Below are 11445 nucleotides of genomic sequence, written 5' to 3'. Positions count from 1 at the left end.
ACAGTGAAAGAATTACATTCAGAACATATAATAGTATCTCCATGGTAACAGTCATACGGAAGTCACAACCTGACAAGCTGTAGGCCAGTGTTGGGGTTAATTCCATTACAATTCCAAATGTTCCTCATTGAAAAGCATGGCAGAGAAATGGATTTCCAGTGTGCTTCTAGAACTGACTGGAATTGAAATGGAATTGACCTCAACCCTGCTGTAAACCTCATTATAAACATTAACAAGAGTAATGGCAGCACATCAAAGAATTCAACTGTATTTTGTTTATTAAAATAGAATTCTGTCCCCTTATATAATTTTTATATTTGATATAAACAGAGAAGAGTATAGAATATAGATATATATAGACATAGAAGAGAAGAGTAGAGGGGAGAGGAGCGTATATACTATAGATATATATAGACATAGAAGAGATGGGTAGAGAGGGAAGAGAAGAGTATAGACTATAGATATATAGACAGAAGAGAAAAGTATTACAATTGAAAGTGTACATATGTTGACATGTAACCATTATATTCCTCATTACCATTATAACCCTGATAACCATTATAACCCTCACTACCATTATAACCCTGATAACCATTATAACCCTCATTACCATTATAACCCTGATAACCATTATAACCCTCATTACCATTATAACCCTGATAACCGTTATAACCCTCATTACCATTATAACCCTGATAACCATTATAACCCTCACTACCATTATAACCCTCATTACCATTATATACCCTCATTACCAATTCAACCCTCACTACCATTATAACCCTCATTACCATTACAACCCTCATTACCAATTCAACCCTCATTACCATTACAACCCTCATTACCATTATAACCCTCATAACCATTATATACCCTCATTACCAATTCAACCCTCATTACCATTATAACCCTGATAACCATTATATTCCTCATTACCAATTCAACCCTCACTACCATTACAACCCTCATTACCAATTCAACCCTCATTACCATTACAACCCTCATTACCATTATAACCCTCATTACCACTATAACCCTCATTACCATTATAACCCTTATTACCATTATAACCCTCATAACCCTCATTACCATTATAACCCTCATAACCATTATATACCCTCATTACCAATTCAACCCTCATTACCATTACAACCCTCACTACCAGTATAACCCTGATAACCAATTTAACCCTGATAATCATTACTCTAACAGTAATGATAGTTTGTTGATATGGTGAGAGCATCTGTACCCAGATCATCCAAAGAAACTTCCAGAACTATTTCTCATGGAATTGTAAAGATTCTTCGCTACGGAAGAAATTCTTCCAACTAGGTTAGGAGGAAGTGGTAGGTTTAGTATCTCTTGGACAATCTCTTGGGAACACCTTGACAATATGTTTTTCTTTTTACATTGACCTTGGTAATATCTGTTCAACTTCTCTTCGAGTGCTCCCAAGGTTTGTTGATCCAATGCCCCCTTCCCTCCTTGTTCTCCCCCAGTATGCTCCGGCCATCCACTTCATGTTCTTCTTGTACTTCTTGTTGTAACAGCAGAAGGCTGTCCACATGAGATACGGGATGTTCACTCGTTGGTTCAGTGTGTTTTTGTTGTTGTTGGGAACTGCCCCAGTCACCACATAGGCTTTTATCTGGTCGTTAGCATCCTTACAGTTCTTCACAAGAGTTCCTCTGACATTTCTCTCCATTTCCTTCCAGCTGCCATTGTTGAAGGTGATGACCTGGGGAACGATGTTGGTCAGGGTAAAGGTGGACTCCTGAGTTTCAAGGTAATGAGCATGTGAACTTGGGAAGAGGTGACCTTTGTTCACAATTTTATTTTTGCATTTATAGTCCTTTTGCTCAGCCTGGTGTTTGTAACTGCGTCCATCTTGTATCTGCATTTCATTTTCAGTGACCCCGTCGAGCTGCAGGAAACAATCATTCATTCACAAGTTTTCTGTACAATTACCCCTCTCACAATTAAGTCTTCCTCCATAGTGGTAGTTCTATATTCTGTAACATAACTGTCTGTGATATACAGCAGTAAACAAATACACGTTATGTTATATGAATAAACATTAGTCCTACCTGGGGCTCGATCATCCAGACATCTTTTGGTCTACCCGAGTTACCAGTGAAGGTGTAGGCTGGAGAACACAGGGATCCTGTTGGTCGGTCGTACAGGTGCAAACCTGTAGGTGTTCTTGAACAACTGGCAGATCGGGTGGTACCGGCTCTTGTTCTTGACTATCCCATCATACAAAATACCTGGGAGATTTGGAGTTTTCCCCTCCAGGAAGAACTTCTTGCACTGTGGAACAACACTGAAGTTCTCCACTACATGAGAGAGAGCAGGAGGAAGGAGAGAGGAGGAGAGTGGGAGAGATGATTCAATACCCCCATCATCACCTGAAGACTGTACACTACAGAGACAAAGATGAAGTTACAGAGACCAGTTGGTGACTGGAGACTGTGAGCTGAGTCAGGACAGACTGATTTAAATAGTTATTACAGAGACTCCTCCTACATGTGTCAAGACAGATATGGCTGATTTACATAAACCCCTCTGTTCATTTCATTTCATTTCAACCACTAGGCTACCCTCTGTTTGTTTCCATGGAAACTGCTGTAACAAATAACATGTGACTCACCTACTGTAGTTTCTGACTCGTATGGACCAGAACTTAAATCACACAAGATTATAGTTCTGGGTTAATGAATTAGACTGCTCTAAATAGTGACTGCATCCACACTTTGGTTCTGGTAGAAAAACGTTTTAGGATAAAAACATGACTTTACTCAGCATAGAGTCTGTCAGAAGATACACATCACACTATTACCACAGTGGGACTGTTCTGGAATTACGGTTGCTGAGTTCACATACACTAATATCCCACAGTGGGACTCAAAGTAAACTTGAATTACCCTTGCTGAGATACACATCATTTACTATGATGTCTCAAAGTGCCTCACTGTTCTGGAATTACGGTTGCTGAGAATGACATCAATTTTCACTATTACCACAGTTTGTATGATGGCAATTCTGGCCCAATTTTTCAGTTTTTGATTTGTTAAAAAAAGTTTGAAATATCACACTAAATGTACCACTTCATGATTGTGTCCCACTGCTTGTTGATTCGGTTGCAAAAAATACAGTTTTACATCTTTATTTTGAAGCCAAATGTGGCAAAAGTTCGCAATTCAAGGTTGCTGAGATACACATCAGGGACACTATTGGAGGAGCAGTGTCACAGCAGCTGTTCTGGAATTAGGTTGCTGAGATACACATTCATTAATACCCCACAAGGCTGATGGAGGACCATGACTCAAAAATAGGTATAGCTATAGTATGTATAGTATAGTATAGTATAGATAGCATAGTATAGATAGCATAGTATACTATCTATGAATGAATAGACAGGACAAGGAAGATGTCTCCTACCTGAATGACACAGGGTCAGGAAGGCATGTGTCCTAGAGTCAGGAATGAAGGGTCAAAACCAGGAGGAAGATGACTGTCCTACTGAATGAAACAGACAAGATGTGTCACTATAAATACACAGATAATGGGAAAGATGGGTCCTACCTGGATGGAAACAGAGGAAGATGTGTCCTACTGAATGATGAATAATGAAGATGTGTAAACATTCTGAATGATTATTAAAGTGACTAGTGTCCATTTACTAAAGAATGATTTCAAGTCTTTATGTAGGCAGCTGCCTCAAGTGATGGCTGTCAGTCTGATGGCCTTGAATGAAACAGAGGAGCTGTGTCCTACTGAATCCCAGCTTTGATGCAGATGTGTCCTACTGAATGGAAGCGGGAGTGAACAGGCTGGGGTGTTGTTCAACTGAATGAAACGGGTGGAAGATGTGTCCTGATCTGAATGAAACACCAGGAGAGCCCTGTCCCTACTGAATGAAATGGAGGAAGATGTGTCCAACTGAATGAAATGGAGGAAGATGTGTCTACTGAATGAAATGGAGGAAGATGTGTCCTACTGAATGAAATGGAGGAAGATGTGTCCTACTGAATGAAATGGAGGAAGATGTGTCCTACTGAATGAAATGGAGGAAGATGTGTCCTACTGAATGAAACGGAGGAAGATGTGTCCTACTGAATGAAACGGAGGAAGATGTGTCCTACTGAATGAAACGGAGGAAGATGTGTCCAACTGAATGAAACGGAGGAAGATGTGTCCTACTGAATGAAACAGAGGGAAGATGTGTCCAACTCAATGAAATGGAGGAAGATGTGTCCTACTGAATGAAATGGAGGAAGATGTGTCCTACTGAATGAAATGGAGGAAGATGTGTCAACTGAATGAAATGGGGAAGATGTGTCCTACTGAATGAAATGGAGGAAGATGTGTCCTACTGAATGAAATGTTTTTGACCTTTATTTAAATAGGAAGATCAGTTCAGTCCATTTTCTGAATGAAATGGGTTAACTGATGTGTCAGAACAACTTGGTGTTTGAACTTCTGTATCTATAACGTCTGAAACTAGTGGTTTCATTTATTGGTGTTGTTTATGTTGGTGTATTCTGTGGTCTGACCACTGCTGAGTTTATTTCCAGTAACTGAAGTAGGTCACAGTAACAGCGGACACAAGGCTGTGTATGTAGAGTTAGAAAATGTGTTTCCTAACAACACTGTGGTCAGAGCAGCAATGGACTGGTTAACACCTCAGACTCAGCAGCTGTAGATTCTTCAGTTGAGGCCTTTTCTCCAGTGAGAGTAGGAGACTGGGGAACAAACTAACACTTTTAGACTTTAGTTTATTATGAAAATATTATCTCCGATTAATCATATTTTTATATAATAACATATCTGAGCTACCATTACACAGTAAATATGTTCTAGGATGTACCAGTCATTTACAATTCAACCAAAAGTGAAAGTAGGTTATATTTACTTTAGGGCCTCAAAACCTTTTACTCTTCAATCAAAACTAAAAGTCATCAATGGATGTAAACAAAACCACTTGGTCATGTGAAAGCAGACAACCATTATCCCATTGGATAAGAGCTTTCTAATTAGGTTACTTAGCTGTTAGCTGTTGTTGTTGGGCATGTAGCGACTAGAGCTGGGCGATATGTTCACAATATCATATCATTATATTTTTCACATTTTTGACAAACTTTTTGGAATCATGGAAATAGAATGTATATTATAATTCTATGGATTAGAATATAAATAATATTGGGCACTTTGAATACAGTGGTTGACATGACAATGAATGAACATGCCCATGGACGAGTTATTGTGACAGGTTAGGAACCAAAGTGATGTTCAGTGTTTCCTGGGGACCCCTATAATCTTTGGCTACATTTACATCTTTATTCATATTACCAACATATTCATCTTCGCCTCTTCCTCTTTGAAGTAAAACATTTAACTTCTTCACCTACATACAAATGTTAAACAGCTGAATCAGCTCACACAGTTCTACTTAATTTCAATTTTACTTCATGTGAGAGGGTACTGTGGTAGTATAAATACACACATCAGAGGGTACTGTGGTAGTATAAATACACATATATCAGAGGGTACTGTGGTAGCATAAATACACACATCAGAGGGTACTGTGGTAGTATAAATACACACATCAGAGGGTACTGTGGTAGTATAAATACACATATCAGAGGGTACTGTGGTAGTATAAATACACATATCAGAGGGTACTGTGGTAGTATAAATACACATATCAGAGGGTACTGTGGTAGTATAAATACACACATCAGAGGGTACTGTGGTAGTATAAATACACATATCAGAGGGTACTGTGGTAGTATAAATACACATATCAGAGGGTACTGTGGTAGTATAAATACACATATCAGAGGGTACTGTGGTAGTATAAATACACATATCTGTTGTATAATAGGTTTATATTTGATGTGTCACACCTGTCCCAGGAAGTAGGACGACAGTAGGTTCACACCTGTCCCAGGAAGTGATTTGATTTGTCACACCAGTCCCAGGAAGTAGGATGACAGTAGGTTTATATTTGATTTGTGACACCAGTCCCAGGAAGTAGGATGACAGTAGGTTCACATTTGATTTGTCACACCAGTCCCAGGAAGTAGGACGACAGTAGGTTCACATTTGATTGGTCACACCAGTCCCAGGAAGTAGGACGACAGTAGGTTCACATTTGATTGGTCACACCAGTCCCAGGAAGTAGGACGACAGTAGGTTCACATTTGATTGGTCACACCAGTCCCAGGAAGTAGGACGACAGTAGGTTCACATTTGATTGGTCACACCAGTCCCAGGAAGTAGGACGACAGTAGGTTCACATTTGATTGGTCACACCAGCCCCAGGAAGTAGGACGACAGTAGGTTTACATTTGATGTGTCACACCAGTTCTAGTTCATATTCCCTTTCCTGGAGAATTGTATTGCCTGATTGTATTGCCTGCCTATTTTGATGGTCATTTCAGTTACTGATAAATCTATAGATTTTTGAAGAATACAGCTGTCTCAGAACCATGTCTCCATCCCTCTCTCCCTCTTCCCCCCTTCTCCCACTCCTCTCTAGCCGCTATCGATCATCGCTCTCTCCCTCTTCTCCCCTTCCTCTCTCCCTCTTCCCCCCTTCCTCTCTAGCCCCTATCTATCATCCCTCTCGCCCTCATCCCCCTTCCTCTCTAACCCATATCTATCATCCCTCTCCCTCTCTTCCCCCCTTCTCCCACTCCTCTATAGCCCCTATCTATCATCCCTCTCTGCCTCATCCCCCTTCCTCTCTAACCCATATCTATCATCCCTCTCCCTCTCTACCCCCCTTCTCCCACTCCTCTATAGCCCATATCTATCATCCCTCTCTCCCTCATCCCCCCTTCTCCCACTCCTCTCTAGCTCCTATCGATCATCGCTCTCTCCCTCTTCCCCCCTTCCTCTATAGCCCATATCTATCATCCCTCTCTCCCTCATCCCCCCTTCTCCCACTCCTCTCTTGCCCCTATCTATCATCCATCACTCTCCCTCTTCCCCCACTCCTCTATAGACCCTATCATCCATCTATCTCCCTCTTCCCCCACTCCTCTCTAGCCCCTATCTATCCTCCGTCTCTCTCTTCCACCTTCTCTCTCTCCTTTGTATTCCTTCATTACTGATTTGCAGGTAGAAAAGGTTACATGTATAAACACACTATTACAACAGTGGGATTGTTCTGGAGTTATGGTTGCTGAGATAACATTCATTAATATCACTGACCAGAACTCAGTTTTCATTACTGGAAACCAGAAGATATTAATATGGTTTCATTTATTGGTGTTGTTTATGTTGATGTATTGTGGTCTGAACACTGCTGAGTTTATTTCCAGTAACTGAAGTAGTTCACAGTAACAGCGGACACAAGGCTGTGTATGTAGAGTTAGAAAATGTGTTTCCTAACAACACTGTGGCCAGAGCAGCAATGGACTGTTTAACACCTCAGACTCAGCAGCTGTAGATTCTTCAGTTGAGGCCTTTTCTCAGTGAGAGTAGAGGAGACTGGGGAACAAACTAACACTTTTAGACTTTAGTTTATTATGAAAATATTATTTAAGTTAGATTCACCATATTTTAATACAAACATCATGTCTCAGCTCCCATTACACTGTCAGTGTGTTTCTAGGACGTATCAGTCATTTACAATTCAACCAAGTGGTGGATATTAGATGTTACAATTGACCCAGAAGGTGAATGTTCCACAGGTCAATAATTTAACAAAAGTATATTTACTTTAGGGCCTCAAAACATTTTTTGGGTCAATAAAACTAAAAGTATTCAATGTATTTAAACAAAACCTCTTGGACCTGTAGAGACACTAACCAATCAATAGCAGTGTTGCTATTGAACGTTGGCTTGTATGATGTACTATGAATCAGTTTCTTATTTCATGAAACTACAGGAATACTTTGTTTCAGGGAAACATTATATTTGTTCAACATACGTGTGGGAGGAGTTCCACTTTCTGTCCAATGAGGTCATTTCTGGACAATATTTCAGCAAGTAAAATGATGGTTCTACTTTAGAATGTGGAACACACAGCCAATAGGGAGGTTTGATTGTTACACATGATAAATAGTTACACCTGTTCCACAAACAGAGGAGTTTATCCAACCCTCCTTGTCCAGTCTGGACCTCTAATTATACCAGACAGGACTGATCTTAACTCTTGAAACTCCCCATCCCGGATCCGGGATTGTGACTAAGCCTCAGGCTCATTAGCATAACGCAACGTTAACGATTTCTGAAAATCGCAAATAAAATTAAAATAATGCGTTTGCTCTCAAGCTTAGCCTTTTCTTAACAACACTGTCATCTCAGATTTTCAAAATATGCTTTTGAACCATAGAAATTGACTAATTTGTGTAAGAGTATGCAAAGCTAGCATAGCATTTTGTGTAGCATGTAGCACGCAACATTTTCACAAAAGCCAGATAACCAAATAAATAAAATCATTTACCTTTGAAGAGCTTCTGATGTTTTCAATGAGGAGACTCCCAGCCACATACCAAATGCGCAGTGTTTCCTGAAAGCGTCTGTGTGTAGGAGAAATCGTTCCGTTTTCTACATTGCGCCTGGCTACCGAAACGAACCGAAAATGCAGTCACCTACAACGTGAAACTTTTTCCGGATTAACTACATAATATCGACCGAAACATGGCAAACGTTGTTTGGAATCAATCCTCAAGGTGTTTTTTCACATATCTCTTCATTGACATGCAGTTCTTGGAAGCTTGCTTCTCTCTCTGTGCCCCATGGAAAAATACTGGCAGGTGACTTTTGCGCACCAATTTTGGCGCAGGACACTGGGCGGACACGTGGTAAATGTGGTCTCTTATGGTCAATCTTCCAACGATCTGCCTACAAATACGTCACAATGCTGCAGACACCTTGGGGAAACGACAGAAAGGGCAGACTCATTCCTCTTGCGTTCACAGCCATATAAGGAGATCATGAAAGACAGAGCCTCAAAAATCCTTGTCATTTCCTGGATGCCAAGTCATCTTGGTTTTGCCTGAAGCTCACGTTAAAGGGCACGCACAGAGAAGATATTTGTATTTCTGGACACGTCAGAGTGTTTTCTTTCGAACAGTAGCAATTATATGCATAGTCGAGCATCTTTTTGTGACAAAATATCTTGTTTAAAACGGGAACGTTTTTCTTCCAAAAATGAAATAGCGCCACCATAAGTGTAAGAGTCTTGACCTCTAATTGACCTCCAGTCTTGACCTCTAATTATACCAGACAGGACTCATCTTCATAGAGAGGAGTTTATCCAACCTCCTTGTCCAGTCTTGACCTCTAATTATACCAGACAGGATTCATCTTCATAGAGAGGACTTTATCCAACCCTCCTTGTCCAGTCTTGACCTCTAATTATACCAGACAGGACTAACTCTAGGCCAAGTCCTCTGTTGATCTCAGACACACCTTGTTCCACATATCATCACAGAGAAGTTAATCAGTTAGATATGTTTACCCAGTGGCATCCTGAGACATTGATAGATCATGAGAGAAGAAAATATTAAATTACCATTTTTAGCTGCTAATTTATTATGTAAAAACTCACCCCAGCACATCCTGAGGCAGAACTTGGAGACAGGAAGGACATCACCCTCTTCTGGTCTTTACCCCACTGGGGCAAGTTCAGAAGCCTGGGGTGAATACAAGAGGGCCTGGGGTAGATCATCAGGGACAGGGGCCAGACGTGAGGCAGGAGGGAGTGCAGGAGGCACCAGTATGTCCAAGGGTTCATACCTAATACATACAGAGAATACATACATGACAGATACAGTACTAAGCATTCTCAGCACCATGAGAGCAGACCTACAGCATGAAAGGTAAGTGACAGCTACTAGATTTAGTTGTGTAACTAAAGGACAAAGAATGCATTGGCCTTTATGACAGATACAGGAAGGGAGTGTCATAATGGAAGGGGTTTCATCTGTAAAAAGTCCACACTGCATCTATGGAAAGTTGTGTATCCTTCAATACATTGCCAACTAGTATGATGAACACATATCTTCCATTAGTGTAAAGTATTCATGCTTGCAGAATGTCAAGGGAACAGAATAGCCAACCTGACATTGCAGAACCATATTCATGTGTAGATTGAAATGCAAGGCAAATATCGCGATTATCACACCATTAAACTAGAAAACATAATGCATGTATTAGCTAATCCATGACTGATACATGTTGAATCAAACTGTGTTAAACACTGGAGTTGAAAATAAACTACTGTCCAGTAGCATGTTAAAGTTACTGAACTGTAGCCTGCATCACCTTCACACGATTTCACAACTTCACAGACGTCTTACAACATACAACAACGCACTAATTTAAGAGATAGTTACATTAAAATAGACACGATTGTAAAAACAGTATTGAAAATGCAGACAAGTGGCCGCTGATTGTACCGGTAGTTACCGATACCGAACCAATACAACGGGCATCATAGGTAGATGACTGCAGAGATAGAACTGTATAATGTTTTCAATTCGCTTTTCCATTCTTCTTACAACTTCACAGATGTAGCAATAAGATTACAATCCATTTCATTCAACCTTATAAAAGATACTTCCTCTGTAACACTCCGTTTGATGTAAACAATGATCCGATGAGGAGAAAGTGTCATGGCCGCCGTTTGCTTGCTTTTGGGGCGGAGCTAAAGTCAAAGGGCGAATATGATTGGACCACACGTAGTTGGATACGGTTCCTGGAGATTGTCTCGCATTCCCATTGGTGGATTTTCGCTAGTTGAGACTGGCTAGACATCCGGTTGGATTTCAAACAGGAAAATAATGCGCAAAAGATTACACGCAAACATCCTTATTTTGTCCCTCCCCTGGATTTAGTTTACTGTGGTGGAGAAAACAGGCACTTCTGTGGATGATCGCTGCCCTATAGTGTCATGTTGGATAAGTGCAACAGGGCGGCTGAACTAAACCTAAATCAAGTCAGACAGTTGTGTCCCAATCGACAACGATAAAAGGCAGAATTTCAAGGCAATATATGTCAGAATTGGCGTGTTTTAATCCCAATTAAACTGCTGATTTAAGGTGTCGTTATTTTATTGATTTTGAAGGCCTCGTCAATGTTTCCTTCACCGGGGAGGCTATCCCATAACACCTTGCGACAAGTAGCGGAAATAATCATATCAATGTCTGAATTAACGTCCCCGTTTGGGAGAAAATGTTCCAGAGCGAACAACTTTGAAATTTACGTTGATTTATTTACCAAGTTGTTTAAATGCTCAACAAATTACTTTCATGTGAATATTTAATTCAGATGTCGAGTCAGTGCTTTTATCAGCTCGCTCGTCAAGCTAAATTGGCATCAGATCAAAACTAGCTGGCAGGCGACCTCTTCCTGCATATCAGCTGTTAAGAGATGAACAACTAAACTAAATCATTGTAAAGTCAGCAATGTGTCAATTGTGAAGAC

At 40.4% G+C, this 11445-nt stretch overlaps 1 pseudogene; it reads right to left on the bottom strand.

Annotated features, from left to right (window-relative positions):
* Positions 1–1415: 1415 nt before the first annotated feature.
* LOC135534637 (uncharacterized) lies at positions 1416–9578 on the bottom strand (annotated as a pseudogene).
* Between the last annotated feature and the right edge of the window lie 1867 nt (positions 9579–11445).

Source organism: Oncorhynchus masou, unplaced genomic scaffold (assembly GCF_036934945.1).
Source record: "Oncorhynchus masou masou isolate Uvic2021 unplaced genomic scaffold, UVic_Omas_1.1 unplaced_scaffold_3719, whole genome shotgun sequence".
Taxonomy (NCBI): Eukaryota; Metazoa; Chordata; class Actinopteri; order Salmoniformes; family Salmonidae; genus Oncorhynchus; species Oncorhynchus masou.
The sequence above is the reverse complement of the archived record's forward strand: the minus strand, read 5'-3'. Positions and strand labels throughout refer to the sequence as shown.